Raw genomic sequence first — 24881 nt, 5'->3', positions numbered from 1 at the left:
GATAAAATCAAACACTTTTTGTCAAAACTATACTTAGAAATGAACAACAAAAGTATAAAATAATCTTTTAGAAATACTACTAAAACTAAGTATATCACATTCTCAAGTTACGTATACTGAAAAAAATATAAACACATCGAACGATCTTTATAAACATATTATCAAAAATTTTACAACATCTGATCAAAATAGACAATATTAAGTTTTAACCATATCACTATGAAAAAATACATAATAGTATTTTCAAACCATATAGTTTTCTATCAAATTTAAACTGTTTACTGATTTAAAAGCACTTAATAAATTTTTTAGAGAACACTTTTGGTTGTGTTATCTTATTTAACGTTTTAACTACTAGATTTGACATCATTTGTAATATAATCAAAAAAAAAGTTACTTAAAAGTTACGGTGTCTACCTGTATAGATATGGCAAGATTATATAAAGATAAACCTTCTTTGTTCTAATATTTCATTAACATGTAAACACTTTTTAGCTAAATGTTTAGAATAACTTTAAACTTTTTAAAACAAGTTTTTTAAATAAAACTCTAATAAGTTGAGTTCCTCCTCTAATCATTACCGTAAACTAGTGCTCTTTAACAAGACAAAAAAAATAATAGTTAAAAATTTTTTTTTTAACTTTTTGTCTAAGGAAAACCTACACTAGAGTCTAGTGACTATACAGTTTAGAATTTTGAAAATTCTACACGGGAAAAATTTCCTTTGTTTTAAGTGATATGTTAGGAAAACAAATGCTAAAAACGCTAAATACCTTTAAACATTACAAAGTTTATTTTTAATAATTTTATGAAAATAATACAATACTCGCTTTTATCAGTTTTGTATTAAAATATATCTTGATTGTAGTTCAGCTTACAAACTGTTTTAGTTTTAAAACGATTGGAATAATATTTATTTATAGTCTAGTAATGCATCAAAACTCAAATAATGTTTTAAAAGATTTTATAATAAGCAATAAACTTATAACAAGTTTGTTATTTCTATTTGTTTAGTATTTATAAAAAAAAATATTAGTAATTTTTATATAGAAAAATAAAATTAACGTATACTAAATATTTATAAAATACAAAACTAAAATAAAACTCACATGGTTAAGAACAGAACTCTTAGGATTATAACTTTAACCGTTTACTAAGTTTCTACTTTTTTTTTGTTAAACAAAACGAGTCTTTACAAATATTAACACAGGATGAACTTTAATTTCCAGGAAATAAACTTTTCAATAGGTATACTTTCAAAAAACATTGTATATTGAGCCAATAAAAGATTTTCACAATCCTTTTGTATAAAAAAAAACTATAATATAAATGAGTAATAGTTTTTTTTTAATGACGATTATTGTATAAAAGTGTTAAAAAATCGAAGCTTACTTGTTTTAGTCAATTATAATCAGCTTAAAGATTTAGCTCGCAATCATTATATAGTTTATATAATACATGACATTAATCGATACTAGTAATAAAATGCTAAACATTTTTAAGTCATTAAATGTAGTTTATTATTTAAAAAAAGTAGTCTTTAAAAATATTAATTTTTCATAGTACTTTTTGTTGCTTATTATCACTAAATTAGTTTTTATACTATTGACTTTTTTGTGAAAATAAACTTATCAAGTTTTAAACTAATGCAGACATCTACTTTTATATATGCACATACACAGTATATATCGAAATAAATGAAACAAAACTAATACATTTATAAAATTAGAAGATAAAACTCTAAATACTTGAATACAGGAAAAAACGATTTTTGATAAATGTAAGGAAGTTTTTATAGTTTATTTAATGAATAAAAAAGAGAGTACTAAGCTAACACAAAAAGTTAAGCATATAAATCTTTGTTGGAAAAAAAAACCCATGTATTTTTAGGTCGGTTGTTTTCTAATTGATAATTTATAATAGGAGATATGAATGATTTTTAATGATAAAACTTTGTTTTAGCTAAACATACTTATTAGTAATAACAACAGTTAAACTTTCAGAATTAAATAAATTAAACACGACCAATAACTTTTATTTTTGAATGGTGAGGGTTAAGAAACAAATAAAGTCATATTTATTAAAAACATAAAAAGTAAAACAAATCTACTGATAATAGATCTCGGCTAAATACATACGTACAAAACTAGAAACAAATGTTCAGTAGGTAAAGATTAGTATAATTCGCAAACATAAAGATATTAGTGTTAAGGTTTCTGCTACACTTGGTGACAAGCCTGTAATGACTGAATGACAAAACAAAAGTGAGGTAAACTTTATCCCGCCAAAAAATAGCTTCAGCAGTAAACTGAATGCTGCAGAAAAAAATCTGCAACCATCGTCATCAAATGGCCGGGAGTTTTGTCGAATATTGTGGAAGTTCTGTTGGTTTGGTGAGTTATAATCCATGTTCATAACGAAAAGCAGGTGAAAACTGCTATTTCTACTTTGTTGCTGTAGACTTTTTTCATTGGGATTGGTGAAACTGTTGAAACATACGAAAGGTCTGTTTTATAAAATTCGAATGTTATGACAACATCAAGTTAAATGGTATGTCTAGTTAAAGTCATACTTTTAATCGCTGTTGATAAATAAATGTTAATACAATTTAAAATGAAGATTTTGTACTATAGTATTCTAAATAATATTTAAAATTAAGTTTAAAACCATTTTAATTACCAAAACAACTATTAAAATGTTTTTTTCAAACGTTGAACTACTTGAATTTTATCAAAAATATATTTGCTTCAACTGAACTACATTAAATGAACATAAATTCACTTACACCCATTTGATATTTAGAAGTGTTAAGTATACTAAAGCAAAGCTTTTCTGAATATCTTTAAATGGTTGTATGTTTTCGAAAGGTTTTCTATTTAGTTCTCAAAATCCTAGGTTGAATAAATATATTCTAAGTGACTACATTATTAAAAAAGGTGTAATATTATTTTATAAAAACTTTTTTTACATTTACATTAACTAAAAATAGTTTATTGCTTCAAAATTGTTTATTTAAGTTATCAATATAAACCAACTATAACTAATTAACCAACTGTCTAAGCATAGTATTACTGATAACTAAACTTATGTAACAAACTTTAAATTCATAGTATTGAAATTTAAAATTGAAAAAAAAAAGTTTAGGAGCTTTAAGTGTATGTTATTTATTTTATTTTCCTTTATATTCTAAACTGTTACTCTTAGCTGTCTTAGCTATAACTAGTTTAGTTGAATGGCCATCTGTAGTTTACTTGCGATTTATTTTACAGATAATTCTTTTAACTACTATTAGTTACAACTATCAAGGTTGCCATATGTTTTAGAAAATTTTCCTTTACGTAAGCGCAAGTTTTTGGATCTATTGTTATAATAAAGTTAAGTTTTAGGTAAAATACTGTCTTATTTAGCTTGAAAAAAATTAAAGATTTATCAGTGCTACTTAATTTCGTAGCAATCAAACAATATTTTATCGATATGACAGAATTTTGTATTAAACGGAAACTTCATTACTTCAAATGTAAAAATTGTTTAAAACTCTAGACTTTTTAGTGAATTTCGTTTAAAATTCGTTTCTTTTTTATTTTCTGTTTTCTATTTTTTTAGTTTATATTGACTAACTTCAAGTATTTCCAGGATTCCAGATCTCAGACAACCAAGAATTAATGAAAAACTAAAAATGCTTAATACTATATATATTTGTAAATATTTTATTTTCAACAAATAACTAAATGGATTTCACCATTAATATTTGATTAAGTTTAATTGATTTTCAAATACTAATTAAATTACCAAGACAATGATAAAAATAAAAAGGATAAGAATTTTATATACCTTTATTTGTAACTCTAGATCTTTTTATTTTAACGGAAAAAGAAAATAAATCAGTGTTATAACAAATCTAAATAAAATATCCATATAAAACGAAAATAATTTTTTTTCATTGTTTACTAAACTTATTAAAACAAGTCTTTACGCCTATCACATTAATATTTATTGCCACCAAAGCAATTTAAATACTTTATTTATATTTTATACTATAACTTTTGTTACTATTGAATTTTAAGCTGCTACTATTAGATGTCTTAGCTACAAATAATTTGCAGTTTGCAGTTTTTCAAATCTTAAATTACAGGTTATTCTTGATTAAAGCTCCTAATTAGTTCTATATGGAAAGTATACTTAAAGACTAGCCTTAGATGAAAAAACCTGAATTCAGAAAACTTTTCAAATCTTTGTTTATTTTTTATTAATTTATATCCTTTAACCTGACCAACTTTACCCAAACCAATTACAAATTAATCAACAATTTAAGTTAAATAATTAAAATAAAAATGATAAAAAAAAACTTTTTTTTACGCTAACTCACCTTCTTTTAAGCTTATTTCAGCTTAGACTGACTTTTTAGAAAACTAGCCGTACAAAAAAAGTAGACATAACTGTAAAACTTTTTTAAATCTTTTTTGTAAATTGTCATTTGAAGCAAAAAAGTCAGCCTAAATCTACCTAAGCGAACATATTTAATGTAATACAGGGTTTCCTAAAGTGGACCATTTCAGAACTTATGAGGTCAAAAGCTGCAAAGAGGCTAAACAGATGCCATGAATAGTAAAAGGACTGTAGGGAGCAATGACGCCTAATTTAAAACCTACACCAGATATTCTAATGATAAGGATTACGAACAAAAAAAAAGTTTATAGGTGTGTTTAAGGGTAGTTTTGGAACTTATACTAGATATTTTGTTTTGGTAAATTTCACAATATCAAAGGATCATAAGCTGTAAAATAAATAGTAAAAAGACCATAACATTAAACTTACACTAAATATTCTGGAGTAGATAATGTAGAAAAATTAAAAAAGTTTTAGGCGTATTTAAGGATAGTAATTTGGAAAATGTTATATGAGAAGACCATAGCTTTTTAAATTTTTTTGAAGGGCCATATGAAAAATTGTTAGAAAACCCTGATGTAGTATATAGCAAAATATATTCAAGTGTCATTAAAATTAAACTTGAACAAAAAATACTTAAAAAAATATTAATTAACCATGTGTTAAACAAAAAACTAAGAAAATTTCATTGTAACTAGTCAGGTTTTATGAAACCCTCTACGTGAATTTACTTTATTTAAGTTTCAATGAGTATAAATTTTACTTTATATACTACTCTTAGCTGTTAAAGCTACAACTGATTAACAATAATGCCATTTTTAATCAATATCATTGATACAAACTGTTCCTGATTAATGTTACTATCAAGGCTGTCAAATGTTTTTGGCAAATTTTTTCCAGGTTTTTAAAAGTACACATTTTTGTGTATATTTTTAATTTAAATAAAGTTTAAGTTAAAAACTGTGTTAAATAGTAAAAAAAACATTGAAAAGATACTGTAAAGCTACTTTAAATTAGTAAATAGATTTTTTCGTGTCAAATCAAAGATTTTCTACTTAACATGCAAGAATTGTTCAAAAATACAGTTTTTTTTTTCTAAGTTTCTCAATTCCAGGTTTTTTAGCCTACATTTTCAACTTCCAGGTTTCTAGGCAACCCTGTTTAAATCATATAACAGGATTTTCTAAAGAGAGCCAAGTTTTAGGGTCCATAACATAAATTAAGGGGCTGTGAAGTCATGAATTGAAAGTTTTACTACATATTCTGGAGTTAATAAAGAAAAGCGAAAAAGGATTTTACAAAGTTTTTTAAGAAATCTTTTTAGAACGGCCTTTGCTTTCTTAAGTACTTTTAAGGGGTCTTATCCAAAAAAAGTTTGGAAAACCCTGGCATAGAAAGATTTTAGCTTAGCAAGTCACATCTGGATAGTGTTTACTGCCAAACCTTATGAAAAATGTTCTTTTATCTTTATTTTATGAACTGGGTTCACGATTTTGTAGAATCGCTTAAGCTTTACTAGTCCAAATGTTATTTAAATATATATAATTACTCAGGCATATTTTAAGCAAAAAAAATTCTACGTTAATAGTAATTTATTCTGTAATGGATCTTTTAAACTCTAAATTTTTACTTTCACTTGTAATCGTTTTTACGCACTGATCACTTTTACTATTAAATGTCAGTTTTTTTTTTTTTCTTTTAACATTTACTTTATCAAAATGTTGAAAAAGTCAAATAATTAATTAAGTAAACTTTACTCAGCTACTATCAAATTTTAAGTTATCTAAAGTACTGAATGTTAAATAAGTTTTTGTTTTTACCAGTTTTCCTATTAATTTAAATATAATTTATATGATACCTAACAAAAAGTATTTTGTACGACAGGCATATTTCAAAAAATATTTACTTCAAAATCGATTTTATTTGTTCTAGTAACTATTTTTATAAACAAGTGACAAGTTTATTTTTTAAACAAAAGTGACTAAGTATTGAAATTAAATTTTAATGAAATTATTTGTATATTTTTGATCTAAACGATACGTGTTCCTCTCAAGCGACCTTTCTACCAGCGGAGGCATATCTGCGAAAAGTTGATGGCATACCAATATGCTCATGGGTACCTCTTCAAATAGATGCTTTACGACTGTTTTAGAATTATTTAATAAATATACTTTTGTTTAGTTATATGAAGAAAACTTAACATAACACTATTTCTGAATATTGAATAAGACTAACGTTCATAGTAACACCCCTAAGGCCAACAGTTACGCTTAGTACTTGTGCTGGGCAGCTCCGGCTTTCATGAGAGGCTTGTCAATACGTCCATCTCCAGCAACAATACCTGAAAGTTAGTTATATATTTTATTTTTAAGTCAGACATACACTGTTTAAAACTTGAACAATTTCTTTTTAAACAAAAAATCGGTAGACAGAAGTAACATAGTAGAACTTATGTTGATCTAAATGAAACTATACCTTTAATTTTTATGAGCGTTTAATTGAAATATGTCAGAATTATATTTTTCTGTATTTTTATAATTTTTACACCAAAACTGAACAATGTTCTAAAGTAATAACAATATTTTTTATTCGAAAAGTGAACACCTTGTTTGCAAGATTAATTTAATGAATATTGTTTTGCTTAATTAACTAGTAAGAACAACAGTTTTTGGTCATCATTTAAACTTTTTTTTAGTATCATATAAATTTGTTAACAGTGTTAAGCAATAAGAAATAAACTATATATACTAACCAACAAGCAGATTGATTTTTAACAGCTAAAACAAAATATAGTACTTTGTTTTTTATAAAAAGTCTTTACTCTTAACTTCCTTTTTTTTTTGATAGACAAAAAAAAAATTAGTTTACAACTTATACCAATTAGTATGTATCATTTAGCTACTGATATAAAAAAATCATTCAAATTCAGTATAAAAAATAATCTTCTGATTATAGTTGGTTAATTTATTATACATTAACATGGAAACAAAATTTTCAATATTTTACTGCTGGTCTGAAATAAGTGTAAAGGTATTTTGTTATTATTTATTTTTATTTCTTACTACTGTTATAAAGATATTTAGCTAACTAATATGTGTTAATAAAATTCATTGCTAAAGAATAAAATTTAGGTAAAATTAATTTTAAAATGAGTTCAAAATTTCATATAAAATGTACTAAACGATTGAAGTAAATATCTATCTTTCAAAATTAAAAATACAACCAGTAAATAAATACAGGGACTTTTTTTGTATGTATACACAATTTTTGGATATTTCTTCTCCTAAACTAATAGATTTATAGAAAAAAAAAAGATGGTATAACTTAAAGAATCATTATACTGTTAATAACAAAACAAGCAATCGTTATTTCAGTTTTATAAAAACAATTATATAAAATGTATGGTACTAAAATTGGTTGCTGTTTTAACAACATAATTTAGAAAATACACAATATTGCATCAATTTTACACACAAGCTTGTTCTAAAGTATTTTAGAAATAAAAAAAGGATTTCGAAAAGATTTTTTTAAGAATTATATGTAAAGACTTTCTTCGTTTAAATTGATTAAAGGTAATATTTAAAAGTCAACTTACCAATGACGGCACGGTTGGTAATTGGGATCATTTATTTTTTGGGAAGATTTTGAACTTCCACACAGGTTTTGCCAGTGTCTGCGTTGTTGGCAAGGATCGGGGCATAGCTTCCTGAATTAATATTATTAAAACTACATACTAGTAATAAAGTTCTAGAATCATCAGAAAAAGCCACTTGGCAAACTATCATATTTAAAATAGTTAGAAAAAAAAATTTAGACATTAGATTGTCCAAGGTTATTGCGAAAAAAAAGTTTAAAACTAAACAGCTGTTTAAAAAAATACATGTTAAACATTTATAGTAAACTTAGTGTTTAGAAGTTATTTATAATTTTAAAATTACCTGATGTTTTGACAAGCTTGCCACGATCACCTATCTTTTCTTCAAGGGAAGAGTAGCTTCAGGCATTTGTCATACTGGCATGACATTTCCAATTGTGAGTGAAGCTGTTAAGATTAGTTTTTAAATTATAACATTTAAATTGAAGTTATCAATATACTATTAATTTTTAAAAAACTTCAGAAATAGCCTCTTGTCAAATGATCATGTTGATATAGATTGAACAATGATATCAGACATAAGATCATCATAAGTTTACGCGTATATATCATTACGCAAAACACGCATAAGTTTTATATGGGATTAAGTACTCAGTTAAACTTTAAACTTAGAGTCTGTAAAGTACTAAATTCCAATTATTGAATAATTAGAACATTTCAAATACATATGTTTATATTTTGTTTCTACAGGTAATCATTTTTTTATTAACCTTTAATAGTTAACAATGAACATTTTAAAGTAAAGTTGCAGTTTCTAGTTCAAAAAAAGTAAATAACCTTTAATTTTATACTTTTGTTAATGTAAATGTTTCAAACGAAACTAGATTACATTATAAAAGCTGAACATTTTTAAAACCAGAATTAAAAGTATTGAAATATTTACTTATTAAAAATTCTTATGACTTTGAAATATTTAAGACAAGTAAGATATTAAAAGAAAACTTGTTTACAATCAAATGAGCATAAAAATCATAGTTAATATTTTAGATAACAAAGTTGTTAATACTTACAAAATTTCCAAAAGATTTTTGAAAATATTTTCCGTGTTTTTGGAAGTACTTTTTTTTGTTCATTTCAAGTATAAAATTACATTCAAGGTAAAAAACGGTGCAAAAGAGGATAATATGTTAAAAAGATATTTCAAATCTGTTTTAAATGTGATCTATAACAAATTTTTCAACGTACAAATAAAAGTTTACTAATACAATTAAGTTTCTATGAAGTGCACTAAAACTGTATATAAGAATTAACGCAACTACTTTTAGACTTGATCAGTGTTTAACCAAAGTTAATTTAAAAAGCGAACGCAAAAGTAAAAAAGAGAAACATAAACAAATTAGGCATTACTTAAAGTATGAAAAAAGTCAAGATTTAAAACAATGTTTTAAACTTTTTAAAGAAGAAAAAAAAAAAGTAATTAGAAACTTTTGTTGTAGTTTTGAAACATTTTTATTGTTATTTAAATTAAAATACTAAATAGAAAATTTTATGATACATTACAATATTTACTATGTTTAAAAGCTGAACAAAAAACATATTACTAACTTAAAAAGTAAGCGAACGAAACGGTTTCCTGTGCAACTTCTATTTACTCAACGTATCCGGGAGGAGTGGAGTCGCAGAAAGAAGTAGTGAGTAGTGACGATCACCGATCCGATAAACATTCTGGTACGACTTCCTGCTGAATCACTACTGACCTTCTTCTTATTGATTTTTGTGACTATCTAAGAAATAAAGATGTAATAAGGGAAATGTTTTCTTATAATTATAAGCGTAATGGTTTTAGATATGTTTAAGCAAAAGTTAGCATAGTTATTATTAAAAATAAGATAAAAACAGTTTCATATATGTTTGTCTAAAGCTCTCAGCAAAATTTAAACAAATTAAGTTTTATCTTCATGATCTGTAAAGGTTTTAGCGGTTGCGTATTCCTGGAAAGTCCAAGTACAGCTTTTCAGATTTTTAAAGCATTATTATCTTAAACAACACTGACTAAAAAAAATATTTTAGAAGATTGTTTAATAGTAACCAATATATATCTTTTATTTTTTAAAAATTTTATTATTTGTAGAGAAAATGTTAAACAAGCATAAATGTTAAATTTTTAAAAACAACCTTGCAATTAAGTCGAAAATACATACAAAAAGTATGTTGTTTACTATCTAAAAAAAGGTTATATAAATAAATGTACATATGAACATAACATATTTTACCTATGGTCTGTTTTTACTTATAGAAGCAAGTCATAAGTTTTTGTCAAAATTTAAATAATGTCTAACTTAAGGACAAAATTAATGATATCATTTTAAATATATATTGTCTATGAGTATATTTAAAGTATAATTAATTTCAATAAAAAGACTTTTGCGTTTAAGTTCATCTCAGAGTATATCTTTAAAAAATCTATTTAGAAATTAAAACATATTAACTTTGTTTAAGCACTAAGTTGAGTTTTTGATATAACTATTAACAAACTTAGAATTGTTTGCTTTTTATTAAAGAGATCACAATAAAAGTTCTCACTGAATAATAAGGAGAATGATCAGATCAAATTTTCATACTTTAATGTCAAAACAATGTTTCACTTGTTTGAAGTAGTTTAAATGAGACCCTCAGTTGAATTACTTTAACAAGTGAAATATTGTTTAAAAGTTCAAACTAAGATTGACAGTAAGAGTGTAAAACATAAGTTTAAACTTTAATTTTACTTATTAAAAGAAAATGACACAAAAAAACAAACTGAAACAGTTTAAAAATAAGCGTGTAGAGTTTAAAAATGACAAGGTTTTAAAAGATTTAGCTATTTTTAATTCTGCATTTTGTAGTAGTTGAATTATCATAGTTAACAGAATGTGAAAAATAGTTAAAAAACTAACTTATTTTCCTTCTAAAGGGAAATTGGCTTGAATTTCAAAATGAAAGGTTTTTGAAACCATCTCCTTTTAGATTTATTAAGTTTAATAGCAAACCATATGTTAAAATCATAAATAAAAGTTTTTTTGTTTTTAAGCTATTTGTCAGTGTCTCATTTTTCAAAATATTAAAAATGTGTAATATTTATACATAATTAGAATCAGAGTCTTATAATTTCAGGTTTGAATAGTTTTTTTTTATACTTATAGTATAACATAATATGCTAACATCACTGTTTTGTTAAAGCCTGAGGTGACTGACACTTTGTTGTCTGTCAAAACATCTTCAAATTGCAGTCTAAAAGTGAACAAAGAAGTACATAATTATTAGCCAATTTAACAAAAACATATAAATTATTATTGACAAAAGTCCCTTAAAATACTACATAAACAATAACAGTAAACAACTTTAGAAATGTTTAAAAAGTTAAAAAGGCATAGTACTTAGTTGATAAGATATTAGCTATACACTTATAAAAACAAATTTGAGAATAGGTTGAAATAGAATTGTCTATAGATGTTTAATAAAACTAATACATTGTAGTAGCCTATAACCTGAACATTATAATCACTTTATATTACAACATATATAGAAACTTCAAAACTATAAAAAAGGATTGTAATGTAAAAGAAGCAAAATATCTCTAAATCAATAAGTCAAAAGGTTTTTATTGACCAAATTAAAGAAACAAAACTACCATACTACATAAGAAAAAGTTTCAAAAACGTTTAGACTTTTAATTGAAACTTTTTTAGCTTGGAGCGAAATAAAAAACTTAGAAAAGATAAAAATAAATTCAAATATAGATCATTTACTATATACAAAAGTATCTTATAGATTTTTTTTGTTTTTTTTTATTAGTTTATTCGTTTCATCAAGATTTTTTATATTACAATCATAGCATGATAATTTATTACTTTTAGATTTATTGTACTAACTAAAAACTACTTGACTTAGACTCTTTTTATAAAATTGTATCTAGATAGTTTAAAATAAGTATATACATACTTGTTAGCAATAAGGACAACTTCAAACTATTTCTGATAAAACTTAACAGTTCAAATATGAAAACTTTTATCAATTTTACCTATTTAATTCTTTCTAGTTAATGACTAATTTTGTATTGCTAGAAAATTAATTATACCTTGTAGAAGTTCAACAATTTATTTGTTAAATTCAGTGTAAATACTTTTTAAGAACTAACTTATAGTACAAATAATTCTCTACCTACTATATGTTGTTAGAAAATTAAAACATTTAAGATAAGTTAAGCTTTACAAGAAAAACATTCTAATTAACTGTAAATAAATAGAGTTGAGGTAGATAACACGTTTGCCAGTCTCTTAAAACTAATTTACTAAATATAAACAACCAAAATTTAAGAATAATTTAAGAAAGTTAGGTAATACCACTAGTTGAATAGATATCTTAAGTCCTTTTAATAGAGTGTTAAAATTTATTGTAAACAGTTAAATTTTATACTTTAAAATGAATTAAAATAGTTTAAAAGAAAAAAGAAATGTAAGAATTCTTATAGTTTTTATCTTTGTTTACACAAAGTTAAAACAACATTACAAAAAGGAACCACACTCAGATTAAAATTCTGTTTTGCAGAAATTCAGCCGAGTGTAAATAGCTTACAAAATCAATTGCGATTTTATAGTTGTTTTTCTAAAGTAGAAAAGATTGACATTCACTTATTAAAATAAGAAAAAAGCTAGGGTTCATAGTTTGTTATCAAGGTCACCACTCGTTTTTTCAAAATTTCTTCCAGGTTTTTAAAAGTACACCTTTTTAATTTATTTTTAGTTTAAAATTAAGTTTTGAGTAAGAAACTGTGTTAAATAGTATAAAACAATGAAAAGATACTGGAAAGCTACTTTAAATATGTTTTTAAATAAAATAACTTTGATAATGACAAAATTTATATATTTACATAATATCTTTTTCAAGTCAAATCGAATTTTTACTACTGAACATGTGAAAATTGTTAAAATTCCTAGTTTTTCCAGGTTTGCAGGTGAAGTGACAACTCTGTTTGTTTAAGCTATTTTCTTCGAAAAAAATAATTCAAAATCTATGTTTAGATATTTTAGTACTAATTGCTACCTAACTTGAATACAACTATGAATAAAGTTTTGGGTCTAATTTTAGTTTAAAGTTAATTTTAATATAAACAACTTTCTAGAATATCATAACAACATTCAAAAGATACTGTAAAGCTACTTTTAATATATTTTTTTAATAAATTTATTTTATGATGATAACGATAATTTTTTTTATCTATATTAGGTTTCGTACGTCAAATTAAGGTTTCACTACTTTACATGTAAAAATTTCTCAAAGTTCCAGGTTTTCCAAGCTTTTTTAGTAATTTGTGTTTAAAACTTCAGGTTTTTGTAAGTTTTTATTTTAAACTTTTTCATATTCCAGGTTTTTCGAGGATTCCAGGTATTTTTGCAACCTTTAATGTAATAAAAATGATTAAATACATATTACCAGAGGCGTCGCGTGGGGTGGCACACTGAAGTTGTTGTTCCACGTAGTCAAAAAGAAAACAGAAGGAAAATATATATTTTCTATTATTTACAAAATTTTTGCCTTTTTTCATTGAATTAAATGATAAGTTTGATTAGTTTTCTGATATTTATATTTGAATTCTTGTTAAATTAGATCTGCATGCTCAATCTGTGTCAGATGCATTTTAGATATATACAAATTTATCCTACAAAAGGTACGAGCATTAAATTAACTCGAATAGCATTTTTTGCAATTTTAAAGAAATATTTAATATTAAACTCTAACTATATTCCTCATTTTAAAGCTAGCAAAGACTTTTTTTATTCTAGAGAACGCTTTTTTGCCTTTAATGAAAAATCCATTGGATTGAGGATTAAGAATTTTAAAGAAATAGGAGGGATTTCATGTTCAAATAATGATAGTTTTAGTAAAACGTGCATGGGTCATGTCTAAAAAAATAGTTTATATTAATAAAAATGTGGAGCATTTAAAATAGTCATAATTAAGTTTATTACTATAAGTTATTTTTTTTGCTTTAGTGACCATTACAAAATTGAAGGTCTTTGAAATTTACAATCAGCATATTTGTATATATTATAAAAACATTATAAATTTGAAAAAAAAAACTACGACCCTGAAAAACACTGCAAAGTAAGAATATTGAAAAAAAAAATTTCTAAGTGGCCCCCGTCAAAAATTTAAACCCCAATCCAATGGATTTTTTTTAATTAAAGGCAAAGGAGCGTTTTCTAGAAAAAAATCTCAGTTATCTTTAAAAATAAGGAAAATAATTTAATCTAAAGTTCGAATATATTTAAAAATTGCAAAATATGCTAATCATGCTAAATTAATGCTCGTATAAAAAGTTGTTAAAAAGATCATTTTTTGCTGCAATAAGCTGCAGAACTTATGTAAATAAAAAAATAGTTTCAAACAATGTGCATTTAAAAATGTAGTGATTTTAAACAATCTGAATGTAATAAATGTATAGTTAACAGTTTGAGTTGATTGTTGAAAGATCAATACTTAGTGGTAAATACATATATAACAAAAAAAAAACTATTAAAGCCAAAAATTATACTTTGAAAAGCATTATTGTTAAAAATTGCAAAGCATTATAGGTTTTTGTGGTTCTATTATGAGAGGTTTATTAAACATTTTTGATGATAGTTTTGGTTATTGTTCATACATAAACATTTGTCTTAACTGAAAAAGATTGCTTAACTTACTGAAATGTAAAGAGCTTATTTAAACAGAGATGTGCAAATAAGTACTTTATTGCAACCAGGTTTTGGTGACAATAAAATTGCGACCTCTTCACGTAAAGTAAAATAGTAAACTGCACATAACAATGTTGCTTATATTTAATGTTATTAGAAAACTTATTTATGCATAACAATCTAAACAAAAAAGTAAAATGCTACATATTCAAAAATTCAAGCTTATCAGTGTAAAGTAGGAAAAATTTGTCCTAATTTTACAACGAAGTGAATATAATTAAAAAAATAAGTCAAAAAATAGCTTTTAAAAAAATGTCTAAAGATATTTATACCTTGAAATTTTTCTATATGGAATTAAAACTGTCTCAAATTGTAATTTTAAGCCAAGTATCAACAAAACATTAAGAAAGCTAAAAGTCACTGAAAATTTCAAAATCTAATTTGCATTAGGTTAATGGAACAGTGAAAGTTTAACGGATTTAAGAACTATGTAAAAAAAGTTCCGAAAAATTATTTAAGTTGAATTATGAACTATCTAAAAGTTTTAGTAAAAGAATAATCAAACAAAAACAATATAAAATTAAGTTACAGCTGCATGAAAAACATTGAAACAATAATTAAAAACCACAACAACAAGCTAATAAACAACATAATAAAATAAGCAGGGATAAATCATGTAATTGCAGAAAGGAACAAACATGCCTCCTAGAAGGAGAAGAATGTAGGGCAGAAAATGTAATTTACCAGGCAACAACAAAAACAGACATATCATCAGAAATATACATTGGACTAAGTGCCAATCAACTAAAAAAACTATAGCAACACACAATACCATAATGGAAAACCTAACGACAAAAACCACCTCCAGTACAAACAAGCAACTAAACTTTCAATACTAACACATATATTAAAAAATGAAAACAAGAATTAGAAATTAACATGGAAAATACTAAAAAAAGGAAAAAAATCTAAACAAGTAAGAATAACATGCAGGTTGTGCTTAAGAGATTTTTTTTAACTTTTTCATTAAGTTTTGTTGATGTTAGGCTTAAAAAAGTTTTTAATATAGTTCTTAACTCGGCTTAGATAAAATTTGAGAATCTATTTAGATAGTTCTTAAATCCGTTCAAATTTAGACTGTTACATTAATCTTTAACAATTTAGATTTTGAAATTTTAAATGACTTTGAGTTTTCTTAATGTTTTGTTGATACTTGGCTTAAAACTTCAATTTTAGATAGTTTTAATTCCATTTAGAAAAATTTTAAAGTATATATTAATTCTATTTGAATAAGAATAAGTAAATGTCTATGGAAGCTGAAATCCAAGATTTGATTGAAAGTTCCAAAAAAGGAAAACTGTTCTAAGAAAAATTGATTGCATTTGGATGTAAAAAAGACAATGAATTCAATTCACTCCAGGCTGATATTTTTAGATTAAAAACTGAGTATAATGAAAAATGTAAGAGCATTGAAAAGAGTATTGTTGAAATTTAGAATGATGACAAATATGTGATGTTTAGTAACAGAGTTATTTCCTTAGAAGAAAAAGTCACAGAGTTACAAAGAAGTTTTTTGGAATTCAAAACAGAGTTTTCATCTAAATTTGAAAATTTTGAATCAAAGTTTTTTACATATGTTGATGCAATGAAAAAAATGAAACCAAAAGACTTATTTCTAAAATTAATTCTAAAATTAACAGTTTTGAAGCAACTTATGCCGGTATTGTCAAAAACAAGCCAAGTATTGAAGTTCTTACCGACATAAGCAGTAAACTTGATGTTGTAAAAGATAAAATAAAAGCTGATAACGAACAAAAACAGATTGAAAAGATAGTGTTTAATATTCCTGAAAATAAAGGTGTTCCTTTACAGGGTCAATTCTAAAGGTACAAAAAAGATTTTAAAGTCCTACAAGAAGTATTAGGTAAAAATAAAATCTTAGAAACACGAACTAAAATCCTTATACTGTATAGTTAAATTTGAAGTTGAAACAATTAGACCTATAATTGTAGAACTTAGTGACACAAAAGCTAAAGAAAGACTGATTAAACTGAGAAATCTCAAGTATGTGACCCATAAATTTGAAGTTAAAATCTACATAAATCCGGATCGAACCATTGAACAACTGAAAATGTTTAAGAAGTTACGAGAAGAATTAAAAAGAAAACAAGGTATGGCAGAACAAGATAATCTCTACATACAATATGTGATAAAGAACAATAAGATAGTTGAAGCGACAAATCATCTTTTTCGATTTGACACCTAGAAGCTCTTGGATTAGTAGGACAGACTGTAAGTCAGACGTTTTAAATTTTTATAAAAAACTTAACCTATCTGCTAGTTTTGATGAGATTAATCAGTCTTCTTTTAATAGTTATAATAATAGTAATTTAAAGATTTTTTATGCTAATATACGATCTGTTTTAAACAAAGGTGATTTTTTAGAAAATTATTTATATATGAAAGATATTGACTTATTTTATTAACTGAAACATGGTTGACTCCTAAAGTCAACGATGCCGTTATTTATCCTCGTAATTATAACATTGTTCGAAACGATAGGAAAAGTAGGGGTGGAGGTGTGGCAGTTCTCTACAAAGATTTCTTTAAAACGATTTAAACTTGATTAATACCCTTGGTTTTGAATATTTATGTATAGATGTGATTTTTAAAAAGACTAAACTAAGATTTTTTTGTATATCTATCTTTTTCCACTGGGTGAAAAATGTGCCCCGACTGATAAAAATGTAATTAAACTGATTAAGATGTTTTTGCCGGATAGCTATTCTTTTTTTTTTATTTGGGGAATTTCAATCTGCCAAACATAAACTGGAGAGTTAATTATACAAACTTTAATAAGTCCCATGAATTTTTTCATGATTTCCGTACAGATAATTTTTTAACTCAAGTAATTGAAAAACCAACTCATAAAAGTGGAAAAATACTCGATTTATTAATTTGCAACCATATTGGTTTAGATAAAATAACATCTCTTTTAATTAGTTTCTCATTAACAACCACGTGTGACCACAAGTTGATATCATTTAACATTAAAACTGAATGTAAAAAATACCTAAATCTAAAGTAGTTTTATATAATTTAAAAAAGACTGATTTAAAAAATATTAACAAATACTTGTTAAATATTTATTGGACTTCATCATTAAATAACTTTATCGACTTTATTCAAACTTCTATTAAACTTTTTATTCTACCTTATCATAAAAATAACAAATACAAAAAATATCCATCTAACATTAGAAAATTATAAAAAAAAACTTATTCTTTACAAAAAAAGTAAGAAAAATAAATCATTCACCAAAGACTATAAAATTAAATCAAAAGAATATGAATTAGTTGTTAAAAAATACACTTTAGATTATGAAAAATACTACTGTACTAACCCAAATTTAAAAAGTTTTATAGCTACGATAAATACAAAATTAAAATAAATACTTCATTGTCTCCCCTATTTGATCACCATAAAAACGAAATACAATATCCCAATATGGTCACCCTATTTAAATAAAGACATTACTAGGATTGAGTCTGTACAGAAAAATTTTATCTGTTTTGTTTGTAATAGGAACAGCATCTCAAGTGCCTTATACAAAGATAGATAAGTGAAGCTCAGATTAAAGTCTTTAGAGTATAGAAAATGGCAGTTTGACTTGATAACACTTTTTAAAATTGTTAATTGTAAATATAAAGAATTTTTTAATCAGTTATTTGTTTTTTCTTAGACCAATTATAATTTGAGAGGAAATGATAAAAAAATAAAATGTAAATATAATTATAATAACAGTCAGTAGCAAAACTCTTTTTTCTGCAGAACAATAAATATGTGGAATAATTTACCGCAGGATGTGGTTTTGTGTAGGAGGGTGGAACATTTTCGATTAAAACTAAAAAACTAAATTTAAATAATATAAACACAAGTAAAATACAGTGAATATCGAATAAAATTCATTTTAAAACATTAGTATCACTAAGAATAATTTTTCTTCCCTACGCTTTCCTCCTACAGATTACAAGTTGTTATATATAATTTTTGTTAATGTGTAATCTTTTATAGTCTATGCATAAGTTTTTATATTAGAATTTATTTCGTTTTGTTTTTCGTGGATACTAAGTTATAATTTATCATACAGGACTATTTGTTGTAATTATTTTACTATGTTATGTTTAGATTTTAATTTTCATTGAATGTAATTTGTTTGTTTTCTTTTTCGTTTGTATTGTTTGAGCGGCTTAGGTTTTAATGCCCGAGTCCATCTTCGCACAATAAACTCCAATAATGATATATATCTTTAAACTAAAAAAAGCTCTTAACTCACTTAATTTTTTGACTCCTTATATTAATTAAATTCAATTCGTTTTAAAATTAGTACTAATTTTACCTACTTATACACTGATAAACTTGAATTTTCGAATATGTAGTATTTTAGTTTTTTGTTTCGATTTTCATGCATAAATGAGTTTTTGAATAACATTGTAGATAAGCAATGTTTTTATGTGCAGTTTAATATTTTATTTCACCTGAAAAGGTCTTAATACATTTTAAAACAACTGAAGAAAGTAAAGATTATCTTATTCGGAATTTATTTAAGACTAATTAGTTATGTTTTTTGATTTTTTAGTTCTTACTATGTAAATAAGTAATATGTTACAAACAACTTAAATGCAAGTTTTAAATGTGTTTGCCTTAAATTGTTAATACAAAATGTGAACAAAAATTTTTATCAAATTAAAAATACTCATTACAAATAAGTTTGGGCTTCACTTAGTAGGATTTTTTTGTAAAAAATAAAGATAAGGTTTGTTCCAATAACTATACAACGCAATCGGTTTAATTGAGGCAAAATAGTTGACACAGCCTACTGTCAACAACTAAATCAATAACAAGTCATTTAAAAAGTAAATTAAAGTCTACAAAAGTCTTTATCTTAAATCACAGAATCACTTTACAAACATGCTTAAAAATTTATCCACAAAAACAAAATCAAATAAATATTAACATAATAACAAAAACTGAAAAAATAAACATGCTAGTAAGTAAACATATTTACTACGCCGACTACAATGAATTTTGTTTATCTATTTAATAAGAACTATGTATTTTTTAAACATTTAAAAGTTAAGTCATATATCAACAAAATTAAAGTCTACCTAACTATTGTTTGTTGATTTCAAGTTACGAATTTAACTTCATATTTATATAAAAAAGTAATAGTTATTGTACCACAAAAAATAAAGTCAATTAACTTCTTAAACAAATACTACAAATTTAATTGATATATATTAATTAATAAACAGACCAACGTGGACGATAAGAAGTTTATTGATCCCCCACTAAGTAGTAATTACTCTATAGTTTCACTAAAGCGTCTGTACCAACAAACTGTGCTGTGTTCGATAGGGACTTTCAGGTGCTTCACAGGAGCTTTCAGGTGCTTGCATTGTGTCTGATATTGTCTAATAATTATTCTTTCAATAGTATTTGAGAGTATTTTTTACGTAAGTAGAACTTTAAAGAACAAATAAGTTAAATTTAAATAATTAAATTACTTATTGATAAGAACAGACCATTAGAACAAAAAAATGCTTCTTTACAAAAAATACAATGAAACCCAATTTTTTAAGGGCTGGGTAATTAAAGTTGAAGTGTAAAAAGCTAAAACTATTTTTTAAATATTTCTCACAAACTTTATTTTCAAGCTGTTAATTGTGTGTTTTTTTAAGGTTTTGTTTTTAATAACTTAATTTAGTTAAAACAAACCAATCCTAGATACAAGCTCATATTTAAAAGTTTATATTTAGTAACAATAACCGTACACTTATAATAAAGTTAAAAAAAAAAATTTTTATACCAACATAAAAAAATACCCTTACATTCTTTACAGTATTTGGAATTACTAAGCGTCTTTTAATAACGAAAATTATATAACATTTAAAATTTATTTCTTTAACAGATAAATTAAAGTCTTCTTATTTTTTTTACTATTGATTTTTACTCAGTAACTAAAGTAAGTATTGTATATAATTAGTTAATAAAAACTAAACCACAAGAAATAAAGTCAATTAGTAATATAATAAACACTACAAAACTAGTTTAAAACTCAATAAGTAATAAACAAACCAACAACGCCGACAACAATGGAGGTTTGTTGATCTCCCACTCTGTAGTAATTACTCAACAGTTTCAGCAAGGCATCTGCACCAACACACTGTGCATTAACAAAGCGACCTAAATGTTTCACTGATACCACATTGCTTTGTATCTGTTAAAAATTTTAAATACTATAATACAAATGCTTCATTGTAGTTTTGGTTAATATTTTTTAGAGTAAGTAGAACTTTTAAGGCTAGGAATTAGGTAGTTTATTTCTAAGTATTAGTATGTTATAAAAAATACTTTTACCGACATAAATATTTGTATACAAATACCAATACTAGCTTTTGACTTTTTAGATAGTACAGATGTAACATAGGAGTAAAAAAACTATTTAAATACAAAATTTGTCTTTTCCTGAATTTGAGAAATTTTTTAAAAACATTTCAATTGACGTTGTTTAAAAGTATTAATAATTCCCAGGAAAAGTTTTATTAAACTTTTTTTTTTCAATAAACGAAAATCTTTTTTTTTGTAATGTAAGTTATTTTTTCAATTTTATTTTTCCTTAATTTGATTTTGATATTGCAAGAAACATTTCGTACATATTGAAAGTCGCCTTATAAAAATATAAAAGAGGAGATAGACTTTTAAGGACTTTTCTGAACTTAAAATATTTGACCATTAAAATTTATATTCATTAGTTTACAAAACTGACTAAATAACAAAGTCTAATTTGTTATTGCTTTTTCAAAAGTATTTTGAAGCATTTTTTATATAAATTTTGGCGTTTATTTATGTAAAAAAAAATTATAACTAATATCTAACAAATAAGTTTATTGAAATTAACAACTGTATTCCTAAACCTTTAATTTATTATATTGCGTAAATAATATTTATATTTAGCTAAGTATTTTAAAGAAAAATTATATACTAAAATAAGACCAAAATTAATCTACTAAAATTCAAGGTGCCTTAAAGTTTGACCAATTTAATTATTATAACCCAGTTATAGGTTATATAAGAACTATATTGGTCAAACCTCTGATACTCTAAAACCTTAAGAATTAAAGAGCATATTCCAAAGTGGATAAGAGAACATATTAAAGATCAGCAAAAGACAAATACTACAACAACTTAAAATGCAATAAAGAGATTTTCAATGTCAGAATGTTTAGTTAAAACTCAATGTTTCGGAAAAGTTATAATAAAACTAAACTAAAAATATTTAGAAGTTGTAACAATTTGTTTGACCTGATTGAAATTGAAGCCATTTACAACCATTTAAATAAACCAAAGTTATGTAAGCAAAAAAATTTTGATTATTTACTTCCTTGCTTAGTTAATTAGTTGCTTTCATGTTGTGTTTAATTATGTGTGTATTGTAATAATTATGTTTTTTTTATGTTTGCTTTTGCTTGATTAAAAAATTTCAGATGAGTTATAAGGTTATATAAGTTTAAAATTTTCTTTATTTTGTGACAATTGTATCACATTGAAAGTTCATTAAATATGTTGGTGTTGAATAATAGAATCGGTTTGTAATCAAGTAAAATAGCATACTAATGTTTATCGCTTTTACACCAAAATTTCTTAGTATCTTAATTGATTTAATAAGTTGACTTAAATATAAAGTATTTGATATAAACAGTAAATTTTTTATTTATAAAATTATTATTTAATAAATAATATTTCTCTTATTCTTAAGGAGATTTAGAAATAAGTTAGAAATATTTTATATATTTTTTAATTATATTGTTCAATACAAGGAGGAGATTAAAACAATTTATATTGTATATAATAATTAAAAAAATATAAATATTGTTGTTTAAACTTTAAATGCACTAAAAGTAATAAAAAATCTAACTATAATAAGTAGTTGTGGGAAATTAAAAGACTTAATACTTTAAAATTTGAAATATTGTAGAGTATTTACTAGCTTTATAAACTTCTAAAATTAGGAACTTAGATTGTTTTCCTTTTCAGTGATTAATATTTAATTTGTATATTTTATAATTTCACCGTTTATTTAGTCAGTTAATTCTGAAACTTGAAAGCTGTTTGAAATATAATTTTTTAAATTTACAGCTTTTACTCATGAAAAAATATAAACTTACAACTGAGCATGTTTGATATAAAAATATACGCTCAAAACTATAAAGAGATATTTTTAAAGTAGATTTTTGTTATTAATAAAAGAAAGTAGCTTCCAGCTTTGGCAAACTTTGAATTAAGAAACAAAGTAGTACTTATAAAAAAGTGCTTAAAAGAACTTTAGTATGCTTGTATGTTTTAAATTAACGTATAAAGATTTTAGAATAACAAGTTAAGTAAAGATTTTAACATAATAAAGACAATAGATTTAACTTTTTAATATAACTAAAATTTAATGTAACGCTATGGAAATAAGCTTTTTTCAACAAAACTGTAAATTTAGTTGCAATTTAGACTACGAAAACACAACCTGTTTTTTTTAAGGAAATAAAGAAAGTTCTAGTTTTTAATAAATCTCACAATTTAAAATAATTTAGTAAGTTAATCAAACAGTTGTAACATCTATAACAAAAGTGATAAATCTTGTGATGAAACAGTAAATTAACTAAAATATAAATTTAAGTGCCTGCTAATAAAGATCCTAGCAAAACAAGTTCACTGGAATTTATATTTCTAACAAATTAAAACAATACCCTTTCTTTATTAACACTTTATTACTATATTACTATATATACTTTATTACACTTTCTTTATTACACATCTTTCTGTGTGTTAATAAGTTAACACACTTCAACGATGCTCTGTAAAAAATAAATACTGTGAGGAAAGAATAAAAGCTGAAGTAGGTATTTATTTTATATATGTGTTTAATTAAAATAAGGTTAAATACTATAGCTTTTTGTAGATTAGTGGATAGCTATAGATACAATAAGTGCTGTAAAACCCGACTGTTACATAAATTTAGAGTATTTGCATTTTAAAGTCTAAACTTGATAAAGTAAAAATATACATAACAAAATAAAAACCATAATATAAAATATTCACGTGAATGTTCAAAAACTACTGATTTAAAAGATTAAACCGTTGTTAAACATTAAGAAAAACTTCTATTAGTTACGTCACAATACTACGCTCTTGTGCATTAACATTGAAACAAGTCATTTATCTTGCACTGCAAACTAGATAATTTATTATTTATGTTTTGAAAAAAAAGTAGTATGGCAATTTAATTATAATTATTAAAATTATTCAAAGTAGTAAAACAACAAACACTAGTTACTGAATTGAAAAATTAACAAATAGTTTAAGGTAACTAAAGCCATAAAATCTTAGGCTGATATATATTTATAAAATGTTTACAAATAAAAAATTATCTAGTTTGCAGTTGAAAGTAAACGACTTGTTTTAATGTTAATGCACAAGAGCGTAGTATTGTGACGTAATTAAAGAAAGTTTTTCTTGATATCTAACAACGGTTTAATTTTTTGAATCAGTAGTTTTTGAACTTTTATGTGAGTGCTTTATACTATGATTTTTAATATTAATTTGTTATTTACTTTACTTTATCTCATTTAGACTTAATAATTGCAAATATTTCATAGTTTTATATCAAAAGGACTTAACATTACATATTGTAACTATAACTATTCATTTATCTACAATAACCTATAGTAGTTGTTTTTATTTTTAGTAAACACATACATATTTACTTAAATTTCTTTTCTTTCCTTACATGTTAAGACAGGATTGAAATTTCTTAAATAAATCTTAATAACAATTTTCTCTAGTTTGTGGTTTTAACTGTCACCAATGCCGGTGTAAGTAAAGTACCTTGTAAGTAATTCCTTCTATAAACTGATAAGGCAAACTAGTTGTTCTGTTTTATTTACAATGCTCGTATCTACAGTTATATTAAAACATTTTAATACAGCCTTATTCATTAAAAGATAATTAATATTTAACTTATATAAACTTATAGTTTATTATAAAAAAGCGCTTTGGCAGGTATGATATTGATTATTAAAGAATGAAAATTAACTTATTTAAAAAATATACTGAAATATTTCAATAAATTTATTTTC

At 24.2% G+C, this 24881-nt stretch overlaps 2 long non-coding RNA genes across 2 annotated transcripts; both read right to left on the bottom strand.

The window, feature by feature from the left end:
• Nucleotides 1-6430: 6430 nt before the first annotated feature.
• On the bottom strand, nt 6431-8096 carry LOC145847687 (uncharacterized). The gene is made up of 3 exons (XR_014371461.1): nt 7982-8096; nt 6622-6727; nt 6431-6529 (listed from the first exon to the last, which is right to left on the bottom strand). It is a non-coding gene; the product is annotated as an uncharacterized LOC145847687 (long non-coding RNA).
• A 230-nt stretch (nt 8097-8326) lies between these two features.
• On the bottom strand, nt 8327-20957 carry LOC145847674 (uncharacterized). The gene is made up of 4 exons (XR_014371457.1): nt 20833-20957; nt 20012-20168; nt 9587-9765; nt 8327-8428 (listed from the first exon to the last, which is right to left on the bottom strand). It is a non-coding gene; the product is annotated as an uncharacterized LOC145847674 (long non-coding RNA).
• Nucleotides 20958-24881: the final 3924 nt, after the last annotated feature.

This window comes from Thalia democratica, chromosome 1 (genome assembly GCF_965202585.1).
Source record: "Thalia democratica chromosome 1, ktThaDemo2.hap1.1, whole genome shotgun sequence".
NCBI lineage: Eukaryota > Metazoa > Chordata > Thaliacea > Salpida > Salpidae > Thalia > Thalia democratica.
This window is presented reverse-complemented; position numbering and strand designations above follow the sequence as displayed.